Consider the following 23,530-nt stretch of genomic DNA (forward strand, 5'->3'; position numbering starts at 1 on the left):
GAAGAACTGGGGAAGGAGAAAGAACGGGGCGTCCAGGCGGAGCAGGAAGCTTCAGCAGAAAACACTGAGTCAGACGCCTCACGGGCAAGAGACAAACGGCCGAAGCTCAAAAAAAAAGAATCGCAGCCGCTCGAAAGCTAAGGCAGTATCCTGACCACGGAGTCCAGGAGGACGGACACGTGAAGAGGGGCAGAGGCTTCTCCCGGGAGGGCCGGGGTCCTGCATGCGGAAGGAGGCGGGGGGTTGGGGGTGGGGGCGTGGGGCGACCTCGGCCCCCAGAGCACATTTCCCAAATAGCGGAACACCAGACTAAGGCCGCAGGACCGGCGCGCCCAGACGAGATTTCTTAAAGGTGGGCCGGGGCCTCGGGGCCTGCCTGGCACTTTGGGAGGCAGTGACCTGCGACCAGGCTGCCGGAGAGTCCTCATCCCCATGCTCCACGCGGCCGGCGCAGCCGGTACCCCCGCGGCGCCCGAAGGCAGGTACTAACCGGAGAAGAAAAACTGGAATCGAGGGCTACACGAAGGGCCTCACGCCACAGGAAGAACCCACTGTCGCCCCGCCGAGTGTCCGCTGCCCATGTGGCCCACGCGCGTGTGCAGAACGATCTCGCGGGGTGGGGGGGGCGGGGAGAACGGGCCGAAGATACGGAAGTCCTCCGGGGACGGGGCCGAGGACAAGGAAGCCCTTCGGGGGCGGAGACAAGGTGGCGGAAGACTCCCGGAAGCGGGGCGAGGCTGAACACCGGGAAGCCCTTTGGGGTGGGACCAAGGTGGCGGAAGCGTGGCGGAAGTGCGGCGGAAGGTCAGACCTCCCCGGAGGCGGCTTCTAAGCCCTCCAGGGGCGGGGACCAGGTGCCGGCAGCCTATCGGAAGCGGGGCGGAGGCGGTGCAAGACCTCCCTCCACATCTTTCCAAACAGTACATTTCACTTACAGCGAGTTTACGCGGCGACACATTCAGCAGGCTATTTATATCGCCCTGCTTTTCTCCCCGCCAGGCCGGTCATATATCATGCTAAGTCCATCAACATTTCTTCTGAGAAGGAGCCAAGTCCATTTTTATTTCCTCTGGGAGATGCTGGGACTAGGTTCATTTGCATGCAGTTCCTTTGCGTACGTCAAAAGTCCGGGTGGGCGTTCCAGCCGCCGCCAGGTTCTGATGCCAAAATCTTTGTCAAAGCCAAAATCTCCGAGTGGCCAGCCTGCCACTGCCTCTCTGACCTCATCTCCTGCACTCCTCCCCAGGGGTCCCTCGCCTCTAGCCACACGGGCCTCCTCGCTGCTCCGCAAACACACCGGCACACGCCAGCCTCGGGGCCTTTGCACTCGCGAAAGTTCCCCCGGCCTGACACACCCTCCCCGGGGTAGTCCCACGCCCGGCTGCTTCTCAGGGACACCTTTCCAGACCATCCTATTCAGACCCCGACACGCCCTGTCCTCCTTCCCAGTGTATTCTTCTCCAAGCTTACCAACACCCAAGGAGCCGAGGCACAGGCTTGAATCTCTGTGAAGCTGCTACGTAGAAAAAAATACCGAGGCCACAGCTAGAACGGCAGCTTCGTAAAGCTTGTACGTACACTCTGCGTCCCTAGAGTGCCGCCGCCGCCGGGCGTCCCTAGAGTCGCGGAGAGGACAGAAGAATAAATAGCTTAGCGGACGGCCCCCCGAGCGATTTGACCTACAGAGGAGGATGGCATTGAATACAGAATGACATGCACACCTACCACACCCACTAACTGAGATATGGCGAGGCCAAACTGGATTTTTATCTTGTCATTCGTGGGTGTTGCACAGGACGAACCCATCTTTCGTCGCCTCGAAATAAATCCTTAAACAAGCTATCTTCATGTTTTGCAATAAAGAACGGTTCGGCTAATCCTGTCTAACAAATTTTTAAAAGTTAGCGTACTGGCTTCTCTCCTACAAATAACTTTTAAAAGTTCGTCATCATTAGTGAACCAAACTATTAGTTAGACTATTATTAATAGTACTTTTAAGATGAAATATTAATACAATTCTTTGTGATCAATAAGGAGCACTCCAGTTCAGATATGTTTTTAAGTTAAATCAGAGGACTCTCATGGAAATAGGCAGAGTTCCCTAAGAAGCACTCGGTACTTAGTACAGACTTATTTAACTTCCGAGTAACAGAAGCCTTTAAATGACCAGTTAGGGGGTTGCTTGACACAAAATTTCAAACCTAGAAAACATGTATGGAAGTAAAATAAACGTATCAACGGTAGATGTAAAATAAACGTGCTTTAATTTCCATGTTTTTAGAAAAGATTTTATTGATGTATTTTTAGAGGGGAAGTGGGGAGAAATAGAGGGGGAGAAACATCAGTGTGTGGTTACTTCTCATGCACCCACACTGACTGGGGACCTGGCCTGCAACCCAGGCCTGTGCCCTGACTGGGAATCGAGCCAGCAACCCTTTAGTTCACTCAATCCATGGAGCCACACCAGCCAGACATACATGATTTTAATATACAAAGATATATGAAGTACATAGTAGGTGCTCACTTTGTTGAATGCATACACGAATGAATACACGAGTCCATACCATCTGACAATTCCCTTTTCTTTCCAATATTCGGAGTTTCATCGTCGGTCGCGAAACAACTTTCACCTAGTTGCAGAAATTTGCTATTAAGGACGATGAGGCATTAGCCTGCGCTTCTTAAAATTGGAGACCTAGTCTTACTCAGATTTGAGTATGAAGAGAGGGGATAACAGCACGCTGGTTAAGAACACAGGATTTTCAGGTGGACGGCTTGGGTTCCTTCCAGCCTCTAACACCTGCTGTCTGACCTGAAAGCAAGTTACCTCCTTCTCTGCATATCAGTTTTGCCTTCTGTAAAACTGACCACGGTGAGGACGAAATAAAACTGTGCATGGAAGTGCCAGCACGGGGTCATTCTGATTATTCCACAAATGACTACTAGAGTAATGGTAACTGATAGACCTCCAAAGACACAAATACACAGAAATATTGCAACAAAAGCAGTCACTGCCTGCAGAGCTACTGATTCTGCCTGAAACCTCCCGGAGGGCCACTAAAGGTCGTTTCCCTACAGATCACCCGAGGAACGGAACCTTGCAAAATACGAGGGAAGAGCTTGTCTGTGGAACTGGGCACTCTCTGCACAGTACAATGACAGTTCAATAAGAAGCTTTCCCAGAGTCTACACCCTTTAAAGCTAATAATGATAATTAGAAGAGCAACCTACTAATAGCACACAGATGACATATTTCAAAAAAAAAAAAGTGAAGGGGTTCAAGCAGTGACGCACACTAAAAACAGTATAAGAACAAAAATAAGAAGGTATTGGACCAATAGTTAAAAATACAAACAACACGGGAGAAAAACTGGGACAACTGTAAAAGAACAACAATTTAAAACAAGACCAAAAAATTGCCAATAACAGGAGACAAAGTAAACTGGATACATAAAAGGTATAAATAAGAAACATGACATTAACACTCTGAGAGACTTAAGTTTTGGCTGTACAAATTCAATTTTAACTTTGAATATCATTTCTCTAGTACTGTCTCAAATTTGGGGAGTTAGAAGAATGATTTACCTAAAAAGTTTGGTGATTAAGGAAGGACAAAGGACTGCAAAGCTGAAAACCTTATTTTGAATACTTGGCACCACCACTCGTTTAGCTGTGAACCTGCACATGCCACAATATCCTAACCTACATCAATATGGATATCTATTGGCACAATGTCAATAATTGTTAAAAGTGTATGGCGAGAACTCTTCAAGTCATTATATTTGAATGTTTTATGTATGTTTAAATTTTTTAATTCTAGAAAATTAATAAGAAAGAATAACTTCTGCTTTGCTGCCTCACTGTTGTGCAGAAAAAATTAAATAAGCTATATTATCTCACTAAGTCAGGTAGTATCTAGGTAGTTTGCCATTCTTTTTTTTTTTTACCCCCGCTACGACTACTCACACTTAGTGTGGTGGGACAGACGCGCGCTCTGCACAGTCTCCCGCTGGCCTTACTCCTCGCTTTCGGGGTTCCTACAGCCACCCCGAAAGAGCACTGGGCCTGATGATGGGGTACATACGAAGCGTTTCTGGAAATCTGTTAGCTCTTCTGAAGCTCCATCCAGGAAGGCTAAGTCTATTAAAGATAGAAGCCTGTTAACCCTAGGCTCATTAACGCTAAACCTATCAACCCTGAGCCTAGCCATCTAGCCCTATCCGTACAATGGACTCGGTGAGCTTCCCTTAGCTGTAATCCCCAGAGTTCCCCACAGGAGGGCAGCACTGAGACAGACGGGGAGCCACAGCCGGCAAGCACACTGACAGGTTGATGGAAGAGTTCCTCTGGAGCGCACAGGAGCAGGTGAAGCGCGTTGAGTTCAGTGGACTTAAGTGGCTTCTTGGCAATCCCAGAGCCTGGCGTCTGAATCGAGAGATGATGATTTGCACTTTCTAAAAAAGTCTGAGCACCATCAGATTAAGTAAATGTTGAGTTTACTATTGTAATTTGATACCGTAAACCTCTCCATAGAATTGCGGAGGACGTGTAAGACCTTCGGGAGCAGGACAGAGGACCCCGAAGTCCCGGGGGGGGGGGGGGGCAGGGAAGGGGACGCGGCAGTTCTTCGGGGGCGGGGACAGGGTGGCGGAAGACTCCCGGAAGCGAGGCGAGGCCGAACACCCGGAAGACCTTCGGGGTGGGACCAAGATGGCGGGGCAGGCTGCGTGGACCTTCTGGGGTTGGGCCTCGGCTGCGTGAGACCTTCTAGGGCGGGAACAAGAGGGCGGGTCCGCGGGAAGCGGAAGTCGCCCGGAAGTCCTCTGGGGTGGGACCGGGAGGGCGGATGTGTCCCGGAAGTGCGGCGGAAGGTCGGACTTCCCGGAAGCGGCTCCTAAGTCCTCCAGGGGCGGGGGCGAGGTGCCGGAACTCTATCGGAGGATGTGTAAGACCTTCGGGAGCAGGATAGAGAACCCCGAAGTCCCGGGGCGGGGGTGGGGCAGGGAAGGGGACGAGGCAGTTCTCCGGGGGCGGGGACAGGGTGGCGGAAGACTCCCGGAAGCGGGGCGAGGCCGAACACCCGGAAGACCTTCAGGGTGGGACCAAGATGGCGGGGCAGGCTGCGTGGACCTTCTGGGGTTGGGCCTCAGCTGCGTCAGACCTTCTAGGGCGGGAACAAGATGGCGGGTCCGCGGGAAGCGGAAGTCGCCCGGAAGTCCTCTGGGGTGGGACCAGGACCGCGGAAGTGCGGCAGAAGGTCAGACTTCCCGGAAGCGGCTCCTAAGTCCTCCAGGGGCGGGGGCGAGGTGCCGGAACGCTATCGGAGGATGTGTAAGGCCTTCGGGAGCAGGATAGAGGACCCCGAAGTGCCAGTGCGGGGCAGGGAAGGGGACGCGGTAGTTCTAGTTCTTCGGGGGCGGGGACAGGGTGGCGGAAGATACCCGGAAGCGGCGCGAGGCCGGACACCCGGAAGACCTTCGGGGTGAGACCAAGATGGCGGGGCAGGCTGCGTAGACCTTTGGGGGTTGGGCCTCGGCTGCGTGAGACCTCCTGGGGCGGGAACAAGATGGCGGGTCGGCCGCAAGCGGAAGTCGCCCGGAAGTCCTCTGGGGTGGGACCGGGAGGGCGGAAGTGTCCCGGAAGTGCGGCGGAAGGTCAGACTTCCCGGAGGCGGCTCCTAAGTCCTCCAGGGGCGGGGCCGAGGTGCCGGCAGCATGTCGGAAGCGGGGCGCAGGGTATGTAAGACCTTCGGGAGCAGGATAGAGGGTCCCGAAGTCCCACGGGGACAGGGAAGAGGACGGGGTAGTTCTTCGGGGGCGGGAGACACAGAGTGCAGAGAGAAGAGCGTTCCAGAGAGGGTGAGGGACAGACAGAGGGCGGTCCAGAGGGGGGGCGGGGGTCCAGGACAGAGCATCAGCAACAAGGCAGTGGCGAGTTGCAGGTCAGAATGAAGAAAGTGGACTTTATTCTCAGGACGAGGGAAAGCAGGGGCTGATTCGGGTTTATATATAAGATACTATCTGTGTGTGTGTGTGTGTGTGTGTGTGTGTGTGTGTGTGTGTGTGTGTAGCGGAGTGGGAGGGTGTCCTCTTAAAGCAAAAGAATACGGCAGTACAAATACAAAATTGGGTATCAAACTGAAAATCAGAATGAGAAACTTCACCAAATTACCGCAGTGGTTCGATGAGCCGACATACCCGTAAGGCACCCCCCCCGCCCCCCCCCCCCCCCGGCGTTTCCGGCATCACGGGACCTGAATCCCCAGATGGTAACTGCACACACCTTAAGGATGAAGTTTGCTTCTGACTTGGCCCATGTCAAGCCCTGTTCCTCTCCCACTGTCCAGGAACTTCCAACGATGGTGACAACTTCTGTTCCTGTGCCTTCCTGTCACTATACTGGGTATGCAGGCTCATCGGGTGGGTGAGGAACACGTCCCGAGAGCCATTTCGACCCTGAGGTGAGTAACAATAACCTCACTACGCATGGAAGTATCTGCGGACAAGTATGTTCCGCTGCAGAAACAGACGGTAGCGCTTATTAACCGCAGGTAGAAGACCTTACTTTTGCAGACTTTACAAAAAGCATGAGCACGGAACACATTGTGAGGGTCCCTTCCCAGGCCTCGGAAGCGAGGGGTCCTGAAGCTTAAGCTTCGCTCACTTCGCAGCAGATCTTTGAAAGTCTCGCATGGGGAACCGACGGAAGGGTTCAATGTGCTCTGAGGAGAGCTGGAGGGGACAAGTGTGGGAGGCCGGCACTGCGGCGGTGGCCCTGGAGCCTTCCTGGGCTGAGACCAGGGCCCCCCACCCCCCCACCCACCGCCCCGCCTCAGCCAAGACCGACTGCTCTCGTCTGCGGCCCCTTTTCCTCTGTGGCCATAATCTCTCCTGCACAGGACCTGCCACGTGCCCGCCGTGGGCCTGCCGCGGCGTCCGCAGCTGTCATCCCCCCGCCCGTCTGGTCTGGGTCGGCTCAGCCCACGGTCGTTCTTAAACCAAGCGCTGGAGACGGAGAGAGGGCACACCCGGCTACCCCGAGGGATGTGCCACCTGGGTCAGAGGAACAGACAAACGCATTGTAAGAACCATAGGTAAGGGGAAAGGTAAACTCGAGTTCTCTCTCTGGAGTAGAAGGGGAGAGGGAAATGGGGTCTGAGGGATCCAGAGGTGCTCAGAAGCACTGATGACCGATTACTGTAGCGGGTGCAGGGCTTGCACTGTAAACGGGCCTTTCACGTGTTTTCGGAGCGGTTTGCGTGAACGCGTGTGTGTATACATGTGCACGCACACACTTCCGGTCCTAGGAAGAGCCATCGATGTCGATGACTGGCAACAGGTACAAGAATGTGATTCCCACAGAGGCCGAGGGCCACGGGTTCTCCAAGACGGTATGGACACAGCAAGGGAGGCCTCCAGGGCACAAGTCCCATCTTTCCCTGCTTATGACACTCGCACCCACCAACTTTAGCCTCTTGTGTCCCGGCACCTCCAGGGCTGCCCCAGGACACTGAAGCATGAAGGATCACAGACCCACTAACCCCGGTGAACAACAGTGACTGCTACAGACAATTCTCCTTCACCGTTTCCATTCTTACCGAGTTTTATTCCCAGAAAAGGGGGGAGGGGGGTAGAAAGGCCCATGAAGAGCAGTCACCGCTCAACTTACAGAAAGGCGAGGCCCCGATCAGAGGCTACCATCCCTCTTTCCCACCGTCCGGGTTCAAAAGCCAACACGTGCTCACTGTGGAAGAGGGCGGCTGAAATGGGGCTCAAAAGATTTATAAGACCCCCAATTCTGTCTTCCACGTATCCTTTTCTTTTTGTTCTTTTTCTTTCTTCTCACGCTCAGCCTTAGCTTCTTCTTCCTCGTGTCTTCTGATCAGCTGTTCCACTTCCTTCTGTCCGAGGACTCCGATGACCGTCTTTCCATTCTCTCTGGTCGGCGTGGCAATTTCCACTGGGGGCAAACACACACACGCACGGCTGCGTTATAGCAATCACAGGTGCTAAAGTTGTTGCAGCTACCTTAAAATACCGTTTACATTCATCGCCGTTGCAAAATCACGTTAGGTACCTATCGCTAGGTTTTACAGCAACACAGAAATACTCACGGCGCCGTTATTGCCAATGCGTGCGGCCTTCCATCCCCCGTAATTTCCGCTTGGGTCGCTCCGATAGAGCTGAAAGCCGTAACGCTTATCCCAGCCAATGGACAGCAGCGAGACGCCAAAGGCACGTTTTTCCCTTTAACCAAGAAAAGAGGACCGTCAAGCACATCAGCCGCCCAAAGGCAGTATCGCTACAGTCACTCGAGCTCCCCGAACGTAGCTGAAGCACCTTTCTTGTGAAGCTGAGCATTCGTAAGTGGCTCTGTTCTGGCCACCACAGACTAAGGCCCACCAAAACGTCCACTTGCTTCCGGGAGATGGGCACAGCCAGGAGACGGAGTTAAGACCCGGAGGACCGCTACTCCGTGCTGAGTTTAATTATTAGGTAAGAAAAGCAATCGGTTTCCAGATTTAAAAAGGCTATTTCTGCCTCTCGATGGTCTATTAATAAAACATATGATAATACATATCGCGGAAACCACGAAGCGCAAATGTACAAAAAGTTTTTCACTTACTTTTCAATTTCTTTTTACCATCTCATAAAAAAATTATTACCTAGAAAATGTTTCCCCTTTCTGGAATAAATATGCCCCAGATTTCCTACCTCCAAACTGCGCGTATGCTTGTTTGATATCACAGAGCGCTGTCACCAACTGCTCACGAGGAATTGGCTCCCGATACTGTAATAAATAAATACCTAGGATGAAAACACTGGCATAGTCATCATTTTTTCCTAAGACACAAAAATCTAAGCAAAACATATTCTGGACATAAACCTGCGCCATGGGGGGACATTGACAGTCACCTGTCATTTGAAAGGGGAGCAGGGGAATGTCAACATCCTAACAATCTTATGACCATAGCATTTTATAAGTTCGGGTTAGAAAAAAGAAGCAATTTTCAATTAATAAATCTGCGATGACTCTCATCTTGGCAAAAACGAGTTCTCCTTAGAGATATCAAGCAAACTGACTTATAGATCGTCAGTCACACTCTCTCTGACCATACCTTTGGGCAATGAGCCTCAGTTCGTTGGTCAGAACGTTAGCGTCAGAAGTTACGCCGGCCACGGTGCAAGCCATGCCCCTGGAGGAAGAAAAAAAAAAATGTACTCATGTGTCTGTAAGCAGAGCAGGTGTCTGAGAGGGCCTTTAAGAAGTATTTGCAAAGCCCCAAGTTCCATGATAAGTTTACCATGCTCGCGTCAATGCTCTGGTTTTCTTCTGAACAGACAGAAACTACAGAAGGTTTATCTTTGCAGGACAAACCTGACGTCGTTTATAACATGAAAGATACACAGCGCCCCCTCCAGTTCTTCGATAGGCGTATTCAGCGCCACGACGCCGAACAGGGCGAGAGAAGGAGCACTAGGAAGCTAAAGCAAGTCCCGAGAGGGTCCAGAAGCAAGACAGAGGTTTTGCCAGAGGGGAAGAAAAACTACCCCCACTCCTGGGTCATCGGTATTCTCACCTCCAAAGGCCTGGCTGGCCGGGGCGGAGGGAGGGGGCTCAGGGGCTAGGCTCCCAGGAAAGGCGCCTTTCCTTTCTTTGCTGCCGCTCCCCGAGGGCTGCGCTGGCTCCCCTAGAGCTGGCACCCTCTGTCACCTGCTGTCACTACACCTCCGCAAGCCTGCCGGCTGCCGAGCGGCCCGTGGCCCGGCGGTGACTCTGGAGGGATGACGCTTCCTTGGACACGCATCCAAAGGCCCTAGAACCGGCACCCGCCTCGTCCCCCACTCAGGGGGGAAGTCTCTTGACAGGCAAACCCAGTGCCCCGCCAGCTAGGAGTCCCGCACGCCCAATGACGCAAAACTGACGGGGCTCATCTAAACTGTTCCCAGACCTCCAGGGGTAAGATTCAGGACACTTCCACACAATTCCCGAGTAGCCGTTCTGAACACTCGGGGAGCCTGCTACGTGTCAGACCCTGCGCTAGTGTATTTCACTCGTTTTACTCTAGTTCATTAAACGGCCACCACCACTCGAGGCGGCACCGAAGCCCAGAGAAGGAAAGCAACGGGTGCGAGGTCACACAGACTTAACCCAGATCTGCACACCTACCACGCCTGTACTCCGAACAGTATAGAATAGTTTCTCCACCTAGGGCTTGGCCCTGCACGTCAAAAGGATAACGTATCGTCCGAAGCCTCAAGGAAGTTTCAAACAAGAATCAAAAATGTCCACCAGTAAAGGCACAATAACAAGCGTTCGCTTCAAGTTTACTGCGGCACACGGGCCAGGCCTCCCGAAATACGTGAGGTCCTACGTATGTGAGCACGTGAGGTATCGAAACCCTCTCCCCCCTGTGAGCTCACTTACTCATCATCGAGCTTATAAATTTTTTCAGGGACAACAACTTCATCAAGCAGCTTGTGGATGTTGCGTCGCTCTGCTGCAAGCCAAACACCGTCGTTCGCTAAAGTTCCCGGACAGGTGCCCGCACGTCCGATGGCCTCCATGGCGTATTCAACCTGGTACAAGCGACCTGCAAAACACAAGCGGTGAGAAACCGAGACTCCCTTCTGGGTGCTTGCACCACTGGGCCAAGAGAGTCAGCGGGAACCCTGACAGGCTCTACCCTCGAGTCCCTCTCTCGTTCTCTCGTGCTGCGCGCGATCGACCTGGTGACCATAATGACATCAAAACACAAGAGAGCATGAACTATTCAAAAAGTGTCTTGACTTCCGCCCCCCCACCCCCACCCCCCCAAAAGTCAAGCACTTAAAAATACTTTTGAGACAGATTCTACAATTCCTACTTTGCCTCCTGGAGAAAATATAGTGGTCCTGGAGTCATAGCTTCGAGACCGCAAAGGAAAATATATACCCATGACTCCCGTCCACTGAAAGTAACTCCTGCATAAAACACATCCTGGCACCCAGAGTCCAGTGTGTAGCAGGGAACCGATCATTTCTTCCCACCCCCATTTTCTCACGCAGGTCTGTAAGCTGAGTACCAGACCCTTTGTCAGGCGATAGCTTACGGACGTGTGCGGAACTTACCGTGTGTTCTGAACTTTACGGCTCCTGTCAAAAGAAAGTAAGATCCTTACTAAAACGAAAGTTACAACTGAAAAAGCATTTCCACGGCTTAAAACCGTTCCGTCCACCCCCTTCTTTGGCCGAGGTGAGGGACGCAAACACGATTTGACACAGGTGGAGACCGAGGCACCGGGGCTGGACGGGAAAATCGAAAAAGCCCTTTTTTGGAAAAAAACCAACGCAGAAAAGGAGCCCAAATGAGACACGGTAGAGGCAGAAAGAGGGATGAGACCCTGCAGGTCCAAGAGGAAGAACTGGGGAAGGAGAAAGAACGGGGCGTCCAGGCGGAGCAGGAAGCTTCAGCAGAAAACACTGAGTCAGACGCCTCACGGGCAAGAGACAAACGGCCGAAGCTCAAAAAAAAAGAATCGCAGCCGCTCGAAAGCTAAGGCAGTATCCTGACCACGGAGTCCAGGAGGACGGACACGTGAAGAGGGGCAGAGGCTTCTCCCGGGAGGGCCGGGGTCCTGCATGCGGAAGGAGGCGGGGGGTTGGGGGTGGGGGCGTGGGGCGACCTCGGCCCCCAGAGCACATTTCCCAAATAGCGGAACACCAGACTAAGGCCGCAGGACCGGCGCGCCCAGACGAGATTTCTTAAAGGTGGGCCGGGGCCTCGGGGCCTGCCTGGCACTTTGGGAGGCAGTGACCTGCGACCAGGCTGCCGGAGAGTCCTCATCCCCATGCTCCACGCCGGCCGGCGCAGCCGGTACCCCCGCGGCGCCCGAAGGCAGGTACTAACCGGAGAAGAAAAACTGGAATCGAGGGCTACACGAAGGGCCTCACGCCACAGGAAGAACCCACTGTCGCCCCGCCGAGTGTCCGCTGCCCATGTGGCCCACGCGCGTGTGCAGAACGATCTCGCGGGGTGGGGGGGGCGGGGAGAACGGGCCGAAGATACGGAAGTCCTCCGGGGACGGGGCCGAGGACAAGGAAGCCCTTCGGGGGCGGAGACAAGGTGGCGGAAGACTCCCGGAAGCGGGGCGAGGCTGAACACCGGGAAGCCCTTTGGGGTGGGACCAAGGTGGCGGAAGCGTGGCGGAAGTGCGGCGGAAGGTCAGACCTCCCCGGAGGCGGCTTCTAAGCCCTCCAGGGGCGGGGACCAGGTGCCGGCAGCCTATCGGAAGCGGGGCGGAGGCGGTGCAAGACCTCCCTCCACATCTTTCCAAACAGTACATTTCACTTACAGCGAGTTTACGCGGCGACACATTCAGCAGGCTATTTATATCGCCCTGCTTTTCTCCCCGCCAGGCCGGTCATATATCATGCTAAGTCCATCAACATTTCTTCTGAGAAGGAGCCAAGTCCATTTTTATTTCCTCTGGGAGATGCTGGGACTAGGTTCATTTGCATGCAGTTCCTTTGCGTACGTCAAAAGTCCGGGTGGGCGTTCCAGCCGCCGCCAGGTTCTGATGCCAAAATCTTTGTCAAAGCCAAAATCTCCGAGTGGCCAGCCTGCCACTGCCTCTCTGACCTCATCTCCTGCACTCCTCCCCAGGGGTCCCTCGCCTCTAGCCACACGGGCCTCCTCGCTGCTCCGCAAACACACCGGCACACGCCAGCCTCGGGGCCTTTGCACTCGCGAAAGTTCCCCCGGCCTGACACACCCTCCCCGGGGTAGTCCCACGCCCGGCTGCTTCTCAGGGACACCTTTCCAGACCATCCTATTCAGACCCCGACACGCCCTGTCCTCCTTCCCAGTGTATTCTTCTCCAAGCTTACCAACACCCAAGGAGCCGAGGCACAGGCTTGAATCTCTGTGAAGCTGCTACGTAGAAAAAAATACCGAGGCCACAGCTAGAACGGCAGCTTCGTAAAGCTTGTACGTACACTCTGCGTCCCTAGAGTGCCGCCGCCGCCGGGCGTCCCTAGAGTCGCGGAGAGGACAGAAGAATAAATAGCTTAGCGGACGGCCCCCCGAGCGATTTGACCTACAGAGGAGGATGGCATTGAATACAGAATGACATGCACACCTACCACACCCACTAACTGAGATATGGCGAGGCCAAACTGGATTTTTATCTTGTCATTCGTGGGTGTTGCACAGGACGAACCCATCTTTCGTCGCCTCGAAATAAATCCTTAAACAAGCTATCTTCATGTTTTGCAATAAAGAACGGTTCGGCTAATCCTGTCTAACAAATTTTTAAAAGTTAGCGTACTGGCTTCTCTCCTACAAATAACTTTTAAAAGTTCGTCATCATTAGTGAACCAAACTATTAGTTAGACTATTATTAATAGTACTTTTAAGATGAAATATTAATACAATTCTTTGTGATCAATAAGGAGCACTCCAGTTCAGATATGTTTTTAAGTTAAATCAGAGGACTCTCATGGAAATAGGCAGAGTTCCCTAAGAAGCACTCGGTACTTAGTACAGACTTATTTAACTTCCGAGTAACAGAAGCCTTTAAATGACCAGTTAGGGGGTTGCTTGACACAAAATTTCAAACCTAGAAAACATGTATGGAAGTAAAATAAACGTATCAACGGTAGATGTAAAATAAACGTGCTTTAATTTCCATGTTTTTAGAAAAGATTTTATTGATGTATTTTTAGAGGGGAAGTGGGGAGAAATAGAGGGGGAGAAACATCAGTGTGTGGTTACTTCTCATGCACCCACACTGACTGGGGACCTGGCCTGCAACCCAGGCCTGTGCCCTGACTGGGAATCGAGCCAGCAACCCTTTAGTTCACTCAATCCATGGAGCCACACCAGCCAGACATACATGATTTTAATATACAAAGATATATGAAGTACATAGTAGGTGCTCACTTTGTTGAATGCATACACGAATGAATACACGAGTCCATACCATCTGACAATTCCCTTTTCTTTCCAATATTCGGAGTTTCATCGTCGGTCGCGAAACAACTTTCACCTAGTTGCAGAAATTTGCTATTAAGGACGATGAGGCATTAGCCTGCGCTTCTTAAAATTGGAGACCTAGTCTTACTCAGATTTGAGTATGAAGAGAGGGGATAACAGCACGCTGGTTAAGAACACAGGATTTTCAGGTGGACGGCTTGGGTTCCTTCCAGCCTCTAACACCTGCTGTCTGACCTGAAAGCAAGTTACCTCCTTCTCTGCATATCAGTTTTGCCTTCTGTAAAACTGACCACGGTGAGGACGAAATAAAACTGTGCATGGAAGTGCCAGCACGGGGTCATTCTGATTATTCCACAAATGACTACTAGAGTAATGGTAACTGATAGACCTCCAAAGACACAAATACACAGAAATATTGCAACAAAAGCAGTCACTGCCTGCAGAGCTACTGATTCTGCCTGAAACCTCCCGGAGGGCCACTAAAGGTCGTTTCCCTACAGATCACCCGAGGAACGGAACCTTGCAAAATACGAGGGAAGAGCTTGTCTGTGGAACTGGGCACTCTCTGCACAGTACAATGACAGTTCAATAAGAAGCTTTCCCAGAGTCTACACCCTTTAAAGCTAATAATGATAATTAGAAGAGCAACCTACTAATAGCACACAGATGACATATTTCAAAAAAAAAAAAGTGAAGGGGTTCAAGCAGTGACGCACACTAAAAACAGTATAAGAACAAAAATAAGAAGGTATTGGACCAATAGTTAAAAATACAAACAACACGGGAGAAAAACTGGGACAACTGTAAAAGAACAACAATTTAAAACAAGACCAAAAAATTGCCAATAACAGGAGACAAAGTAAACTGGATACATAAAAGGTATAAATAAGAAACATGACATTAACACTCTGAGAGACTTAAGTTTTGGCTGTACAAATTCAATTTTAACTTTGAATATCATTTCTCTAGTACTGTCTCAAATTTGGGGAGTTAGAAGAATGATTTACCTAAAAAGTTTGGTGATTAAGGAAGGACAAAGGACTGCAAAGCTGAAAACCTTATTTTGAATACTTGGCACCACCACTCGTTTAGCTGTGAACCTGCACATGCCACAATATCCTAACCTACATCAATATGGATATCTATTGGCACAATGTCAATAATTGTTAAAAGTGTATGGCGAGAACTCTTCAAGTCATTATATTTGAATGTTTTATGTATGTTTAAATTTTTTAATTCTAGAAAATTAATAAGAAAGAATAACTTCTGCTTTGCTGCCTCACTGTTGTGCAGAAAAAATTAAATAAGCTATATTATCTCACTAAGTCAGGTAGTATCTAGGTAGTTTGCCATTCTTTTTTTTTTTTACCCCCGCTACGACTACTCACACTTAGTGTGGTGGGACAGACGCGCGCTCTGCACAGTCTCCCGCTGGCCTTACTCCTCGCTTTCGGGGTTCCTACAGCCACCCCGAAAGAGCACTGGGCCTGATGATGGGGTACATACGAAGCGTTTCTGGAAATCTGTTAGCTCTTCTGAAGCTCCATCCAGGAAGGCTAAGTCTATTAAAGATAGAAGCCTGTTAACCCTAGGCTCATTAACGCTAAACCTATCAACCCTGAGCCTAGCCATCTAGCCCTATCCGTACAATGGACTCGGTGAGCTTCCCTTAGCTGTAATCCCCAGAGTTCCCCACAGGAGGGCAGCACTGAGACAGACGGGGAGCCACAGCCGGCAAGCACACTGACAGGTTGATGGAAGAGTTCCTCTGGAGCGCACAGGAGCAGGTGAAGCGCGTTGAGTTCAGTGGACTTAAGTGGCTTCTTGGCAATCCCAGAGCCTGGCGTCTGAATCGAGAGATGATGATTTGCACTTTCTAAAAAAGTCTGAGCACCATCAGATTAAGTAAATGTTGAGTTTACTATTGTAATTTGATACCGTAAACCTCTCCATAGAATTGCGGAGGACGTGTAAGACCTTCGGGAGCAGGACAGAGGACCCCGAAGTCCCGGGGGGGGGGGGGGGCAGGGAAGGGGACGCGGCAGTTCTTCGGGGGCGGGGACAGGGTGGCGGAAGACTCCCGGAAGCGAGGCGAGGCCGAACACCCGGAAGACCTTCGGGGTGGGACCAAGATGGCGGGGCAGGCTGCGTGGACCTTCTGGGGTTGGGCCTCGGCTGCGTGAGACCTTCTAGGGCGGGAACAAGATGGCGGGTCCGCGGGAAGCGGAAGTCGCCCGGAAGTCCTCTGGGGTGGGACCGGGAGGGCGGATGTGTCCCGGAAGTGCGGCGGAAGGTCGGACTTCCCGGAAGCGGCTCCTAAGTCCTCCAGGGGCGGGGGCGAGGTGCCGGAACTCTATCGGAGGATGTGTAAGACCTTCGGGAGCAGGATAGAGAACCCCGAAGTCCCGGGGCGGGGGTGGGGCAGGGAAGGGGACGAGGCAGTTCTCCGGGGGCGGGGACAGGGTGGCGGAAGACTCCCGGAAGCGGGGCGAGGCCGAACACCCGGAAGACCTTCAGGGTGGGACCAAGATGGCGGGGCAGGCTGCGTGGACCTTCTGGGGTTGGGCCTCAGCTGCGTCAGACCTTCTAGGGCGGGAACAAGATGGCGGGTCCGCGGGAAGCGGAAGTCGCCCGGAAGTCCTCTGGGGTGGGACCAGGACCGCGGAAGTGCGGCAGAAGGTCAGACTTCCCGGAAGCGGCTCCTAAGTCCTCCAGGGGCGGGGGCGAGGTGCCGGAACGCTATCGGAGGATGTGTAAGGCCTTCGGGAGCAGGATAGAGGACCCCGAAGTGCCAGTGCGGGGCAGGGAAGGGGACGCGGTAGTTCTAGTTCTTCGGGGGCGGGGACAGGGTGGCGGAAGATACCCGGAAGCGGCGCGAGGCCGGACACCCGGAAGACCTTCGGGGTGAGACCAAGATGGCGGGGCAGGCTGCGTAGACCTTTGGGGGTTGGGCCTCGGCTGCGTGAGACCTCCTGGGGCGGGAACAAGATGGCGGGTCGGCCGCAAGCGGAAGTCGCCCGGAAGTCCTCTGGGGTGGGACCGGGAGGGCGGAAGTGTCCCGGAAGTGCGGCGGAAGGTCAGACTTCCCGGAGGCGGCTCCTAAGTCCTCCAGGGGCGGGGCCGAGGTGCCGGCAGCATGTCGGAAGCGGGGCGCAGGGTATGTAAGACCTTCGGGAGCAGGATAGAGGGTCCCGAAGTCCCACGGGGACAGGGAAGAGGACGGGGTAGTTCTTCGGGGGCGGGAGACACAGAGTGCAGAGAGAAGAGCGTTCCAGAGAGGGTGAGGGACAGACAGAGGGCGGTCCAGAGGGGGGGCGGGGGTCCAGGACAGAGCATCAGCAACAAGGCAGTGGCGAGTTGCAGGTCAGAATGAAGAAAGTGGACTTTATTCTCAGGACGAGGGAAAGCAGGGGCTGATTCGGGTTTATATATAAGATACTATCTGTGTGTGTGTGTGTGTGTGTGTGTGTGTGTGTGTGTGTGTGTGTAGCGGAGTGGGAGGGTGTCCTCTTAAAGCAAAAGAATACGGCAGTACAAATACAAAATTGGGTATCAAACTGAAAATCAGAATGAGAAACTTCACCAAATTACCGCAGTGGTTCGATGAGCCGACATACCCGTAAGGCACCCCCCCCGCCCCCCCCCCCCCCGGCGTTTCCGGCATCACGGGACCTGAATCCCCAGATGGTAACTGCACACACCTTAAGGATGAAGTTTGCTTCTGACTTGGCCCATGTCAAGCCCTGTTCCTCTCCCACTGTCCAGGAACTTCCAACGATGGTGACAACTTCTGTTCCTGTGCCTTCCTGTCACTATACTGGGTATGCAGGCTCATCGGGTGGGTGAGGAACACGTCCCGAGAGCCATTTCGACCCTGAGGTGAGTAACAATAACCTCACTACGCATGGAAGTATCTGCGGACAAGTATGTTCCGCTGCAGAAACAGACGGTAGCGCTTATTAACCGCAGGTAGAAGACCTTACTTTTGCAGACTTTACAAAAAGCATGAGCACGGAACACATTGTGAGGGTCCCTTCCCAGGCCTCGGAAGCGAGGGGTCCTGAAGCTTAAGCTTCGCTCACTTCGCAGCAGATCTTTGAAAGTCTCGCATGGGGAACCGACGGAAGGGTTCAATGTGCTCTGAGGAGAGCTGGAGGGGACAAGTGTGGGAGGCCGGCACTGCGGCGGTGGCCCTGGAGCCTTCCTGGGCTGAGACCAGGGCCCCCCACCCCCCCACCCACCGCCCCGCCTCAGCCAAGACCGACTGCTCTCGTCTGCGGCCCCTTTTCCTCTGTGGCCATAATCTCTCCTGCACAGGACCTGCCACGTGCCCGCCGTGGGCCTGCCGCGGCGTCCGCAGCTGTCATCCCCCCGCCCGTCTGGTCTGGGTCGGCTCAGCCCACGGTCGTTCTTAAACCAAGCGCTGGAGACGGAGAGAGGGCACACCCGGCTACCCCGAGGGATGTGCCACCTGGGTCAGAGGAACAGACAAACGCATTGTAAGAACCATAGGTAAGGGGAAAGGTAAACTCGAGTTCTCTCTCTGGAGTAGAAGGGGAGAGGGAAATGGGGTCTGAGGGATCCAGAGGTGCTCAGAAGCACTGATGACCGATTACTGTAGCGGGTGCAGGGCTTGCACTGTAAACGGGCCTTTCACGTGTTTTCGGAGCGGTTTGCGTGAACGCGTGTGTGTATACATGTGCACGCACACACTTCCGGTCCTAGGAAGAGCCATCGATGTCGATGACTGGCAACAGGTACAAGAATGTGATTCCCACAGAGGCCGAGGGCCACGGGTTCTCCAAGACGGTATGGACACAGCAAGGGAGGCCTCCAGGGCACAAGTCCCATCTTTCCCTGCTTATGACACTCGCACCCACCAACTTTAGCCTCTTGTGTCCCGGCACCTCCAGGGCTGCCCCAGGACACTGAAGCATGAAGGATCACAGACCCACTAACCCCGGTGAACAACAGTGACTGCTACAGACAATTCTCCTTCACCGTTTCCATTCTTACCGAGTTTTATTCCCAGAAAAGGGGGGAGGGGGGTAGAAAGGCCCATGAAGAGCAGTCACCGCTCAACTTACAGAAAGGCGAGGCCCCGATCAGAGGCTACCATCCCTCTTTCCCACCGTCCGGGTTCAAAAGCCAACACGTGCTCACTGTGGAAGAGGGCGGCTGAAATGGGGCTCAAAAGATTTATAAGACCCCCAATTCTGTCTTCCACGTATCCTTTTCTTTTTGTTCTTTTTCTTTCTTCTCACGCTCAGCCTTAGCTTCTTCTTCCTCGTGTCTTCTGATCAGCTGTTCCACTTCCTTCTGTCCGAGGACTCCGATGACCGTCTTTCCATTCTCTCTGGTCGGCGTGGCAATTTCCACTGGGGGCAAACACACACACGCACGGCTGCGTTATAGCAATCACAGGTGCTAAAGTTGTTGCAGCTACCTTAAAATACCGTTTACATTCATCGCCGTTGCAAAATCACGTTAGGTACCTATCGCTAGGTTTTACAGCAACACAGAAATACTCACGGCGCCGTTATTGCCAATGCGTGCGGCCTTCCATCCCCCGTAATTTCCGCTTGGGTCGCTCCGATAGAGCTGAAAGCCGTAACGCTTATCCCAGCCAATGGACAGCAGCGAGACGCCAAAGGCACGTTTTTCCCTTTAACCAAGAAAAGAGGACCGTCAAGCACATCAGCCGCCCAAAGGCAGTATCGCTACAGTCACTCGAGCTCCCCGAACGTAGCTGAAGCACCTTTCTTGTGAAGCTGAGCATTCGTAAGTGGCTCTGTTCTGGCCACCACAGACTAAGGCCCACCAAAACGTCCACTTGCTTCCGGGAGATGGGCACAGCCAGGAGACGGAGTTAAGACCCGGAGGACCGCTACTCCGTGCTGAGTTTAATTATTAGGTAAGAAAAGCAATCGGTTTCCAGATTTAAAAAGGCTATTTCTGCCTCTCGATGGTCTATTAATAAAACATATGATAATACATATCGCGGAAACCACGAAGCGCAAATGTACAAAAAGTTTTTCACTTACTTTTCAATTTCTTTTTACCATCTCATAAAAAAATTATTACCTAGAAAATGTTTCCCCTTTCTGGAATAAATATGCCCCAGATTTCCTACCTCCAAACTGCGCGTATGCTTGTTTGATATCACAGAGCGCTGTCACCAACTGCTCACGAGGAATTGGCTCCCGATACTGTAATAAATAAATACCTAGGATGAAAACACTGGCATAGTCATCATTTTTTCCTAAGACACAAAAATCTAAGCAAAACATATTCTGGACATAAACCTGCGCCATGGGGGGACATTGACAGTCACCTGTCATTTGAAAGGGGAGCAGGGGAATGTCAACATCCTAACAATCTTATGACCATAGCATTTTATAAGTTCGGGTTAGAAAAAAGAAGCAATTTTCAATTAATAAATCTGCGATGACTCTCATCTTGGCAAAAACGAGTTCTCCTTAGAGATATCAAGCAAACTGACTTATAGATCGTCAGTCACACTCTCTCTGACCATACCTTTGGGCAATGAGCCTCAGTTCGTTGGTCAGAACGTTAGCGTCAGAAGTTACGCCGGCCACGGTGCAAGCCATGCCCCTGGAGGAAGAAAAAAAAAAATGTACTCATGTGTCTGTAAGCAGAGCAGGTGTCTGAGAGGGCCTTTAAGAAGTATTTGCAAAGCCCCAAGTTCCATGATAAGTTTACCATGCTCGCGTCAATGCTCTGGTTTTCTTCTGAACAGACAGAAACTACAGAAGGTTTATCTTTGCAGGACAAACCTGACGTCGTTTATAACATGAAAGATACACAGCGCCCCCTCCAGTTCTTCGATAGGCGTATTCAGCGCCACGACGCCGAACAGGGCGAGAGAAGGAGCACTAGGAAGCTAAAGCAAGTCCCGAGAGGGTCCAGAAGCAAGACAGAGGTTTTGCCAGAGGGGAAGAAAAACTACCCCCACTCCTGGGTCATCGGTATTCTCACCTCCAAAGGCCTGGCTGGCCGGGGCGGAGGGAGGGGGCTCAGGGGCTAGGCTCCCAGGAAAGGCGCCTTTCCTTTCTTTGCTGCCGCTCCCCGAGGGCTGCGCTGGCTCCCCTAGAGCTGGCACCCTCTGTCACCTGCTGTCACTACACCTCCGCAAGCCTGCCGGCTGCCGAGCGGCCCGTGGCCCGGCGGTGACTCTGGAGGGATGACGCTTCCTTGGACACGCATCCAAAGGCCCTAGAACCGGCACCCGCCTCGTCCCCCACTCAGGGGGGAAGTCTCTTGACAGGCAAACCCAGTGCCCCGCCAGCTAGGAGTCCCGCACGCCCAATGACGCAAAACTGACGGGGCTCATCTAAACTGTTCCCAGACCTCCAGGGGTAAGATTCAGGACACTTCCACACAATTCCCGAGTAGCCGTTCTGAACACTCGGGGAGCCTGCTACGTGTCAGACCCTGCGCTAGTGTATTTCACTCGTTTTACTCTAGTTCATTAAACGGCCACCACCACTCGAGGCGGCACCGAAGCCCAGAGAAGGAAAGCAACGGGTGCGAGGTCACACAGACTTAACCCAGATCTGCACACCTACCACGCCTGTACTCCGAACAGTATAGAATAGTTTCTCCACCTAGGGCTTGGCCCTGCACGTCAAAAGGATAACGTATCGTCCGAAGCCTCAAGGAAGTTTCAAACAAGAATCAAAAATGTCCACCAGTAAAGGCACAATAACAAGCGTTCGCTTCAAGTTTACTGCGGCACACGGGCCAGGCCTCCCGAAATACGTGAGGTCCTACGTATGTGAGCACGTGAGGTATCGAAACCCTCTCCCCCCTGTGAGCTCACTTACTCATCATCGAGCTTATAAATTTTTTCAGGGACAACAACTTCATCAAGCAGCTTGTGGATGTTGCGTCGCTCTGCTGCAAGCCAAACACCGTCGTTCGCTAAAGTTCCCGGACAGGTGCCCGCACGTCCGATGGCCTCCATGGCGTATTCAACCTGGTACAAGCGACCTGCAAAACACAAGCGGTGAGAAACCGAGACTCCCTTCTGGGTGCTTGCACCACTGGGCCAAGAGAGTCAGCGGGAACCCTGACAGGCTCTACCCTCGAGTCCCTCTCTCGTTCTCTCGTGCTGCGCGCGATCGACCTGGTGACCATAATGACATCAAAACACAAGAGAGCATGAACTATTCAAAAAGTGTCTTGACTTCCGCCCCCCCACCCCCACCCCCCCAAAAGTCAAGCACTTAAAAATACTTTTGAGACAGATTCTACAATTCCTACTTTGCCTCCTGGAGAAAATATAGTGGTCCTGGAGTCATAGCTTCGAGACCGCAAAGGAAAATATATACCCATGACTCCCGTCCACTGAAAGTAACTCCTGCATAAAACACATCCTGGCACCCAGAGTCCAGTGTGTAGCAGGGAACCGATCATTTCTTCCCACCCCCATTTTCTCACGCAGGTCTGTAAGCTGAGTACCAGACCCTTTGTCAGGCGATAGCTTACGGACGTGTGCGGAACTTACCGTGTGTTCTGAACTTTACGGCTCCTGTCAAAAGAAAGTAAGATCCTTACTAAAACGAAAGTTACAACTGAAAAAGCATTTCCACGGCTTAAAACCGTTCCGTCCACCCCCTTCTTTGGCCGAGGTGAGGGACGCAAACACGATTTGACACAGGTGGAGACCGAGGCACCGGGGCTGGACGGGAAAATCGAAAAAGCCCTTTTTTGGAAAAAAACCAACGCAGAAAAGGAGCCCAAATGAGACACGGTAGAGGCAGAAAGAGGGATGAGACCCTGCAGGTCCAAGAGGAAGAACTGGGGAAGGAGAAAGAACGGGGCGTCCAGGCGGAGCAGGAAGCTTCAGCAGAAAACACTGAGTCAGACGCCTCACGGGCAAGAGACAAACGGCCGAAGCTCAAAAAAAAAGAATCGCAGCCGCTCGAAAGCTAAGGCAGTATCCTGACCACGGAGTCCAGGAGGACGGACACGTGAAGAGGGGCAGAGGCTTCTCCCGGGAGGGCCGGGGTCCTGCATGCGGAAGGAGGCGGGGGGTTGGGGGTGGGGGCGTGGGGCGACCTCGGCCCCCAGAGCACATTTCCCAAATAGCGGAACACCAGACTAAGGCCGCAGGACCGGCGCGCCCAGACGAGATTTCTTAAAGGTGGGCCGGGGCCTCGGGGCCTGCCTGGCACTTTGGGAGGCAGTGACCTGCGACCAGGCTGCCGGAGAGTCCTCATCCCCATGCTCCACGCCGGCCGGCGCAGCCGGTACCCCCGCGGCGCCCGAAGGCAGGTACTAACCGGAGAAGAAAAACTGGAATCGAGGGCTACACGAAGGGCCTCACGCCACAGGAAGAACCCACTGTCGCCCCGCCGAGTGTCCGCTGCCCATGTGGCCCACGCGCGTGTGCAGAACGATCTCGCGGGGTGGGGGGGGCGGGGAGAACGGGCCGAAGATACGGAAGTCCTCCGGGGACGGGGCCGAGGACAAGGAAGCCCTTCGGGGGCGGAGACAAGGTGGCGGAAGACTCCCGGAAGCGGGGCGA

The 23,530-nt window shown here is 53.1% G+C and overlaps 2 long non-coding RNA genes across 2 annotated transcripts; both read right to left on the minus strand.

The window, feature by feature from the left end:
* Nucleotides 1–7,588: 7,588 nt before the first annotated feature.
* LOC150005557 (uncharacterized) lies at nt 7,589–9,190 on the minus strand. Its single transcript, XR_016511668.1, has 3 exons — nt 9,119–9,190; nt 8,114–8,790; nt 7,589–7,959 (listed from the first exon to the last, which is right to left on the minus strand). It is a non-coding gene; the product is annotated as an uncharacterized LOC150005557 (long non-coding RNA).
* A 9,794-nt stretch (nt 9,191–18,984) lies between these two features.
* Nucleotides 18,985–20,586, minus strand: LOC150005558 (uncharacterized). The gene is made up of 3 exons (XR_016511669.1): nt 20,515–20,586; nt 19,510–20,186; nt 18,985–19,355 (listed from the first exon to the last, which is right to left on the minus strand). It is a non-coding gene; the product is annotated as an uncharacterized LOC150005558 (long non-coding RNA).
* Nucleotides 20,587–23,530: the final 2,944 nt, after the last annotated feature.

The sequence above is a fragment of the Furipterus horrens genome, unplaced genomic scaffold, assembly GCF_987537825.1.
Source record: "Furipterus horrens unplaced genomic scaffold, mFurHor1.1.pri manual_scaffold_6, whole genome shotgun sequence".
In the NCBI taxonomy this organism is placed as follows: Eukaryota; Metazoa; Chordata; class Mammalia; order Chiroptera; family Furipteridae; genus Furipterus; species Furipterus horrens.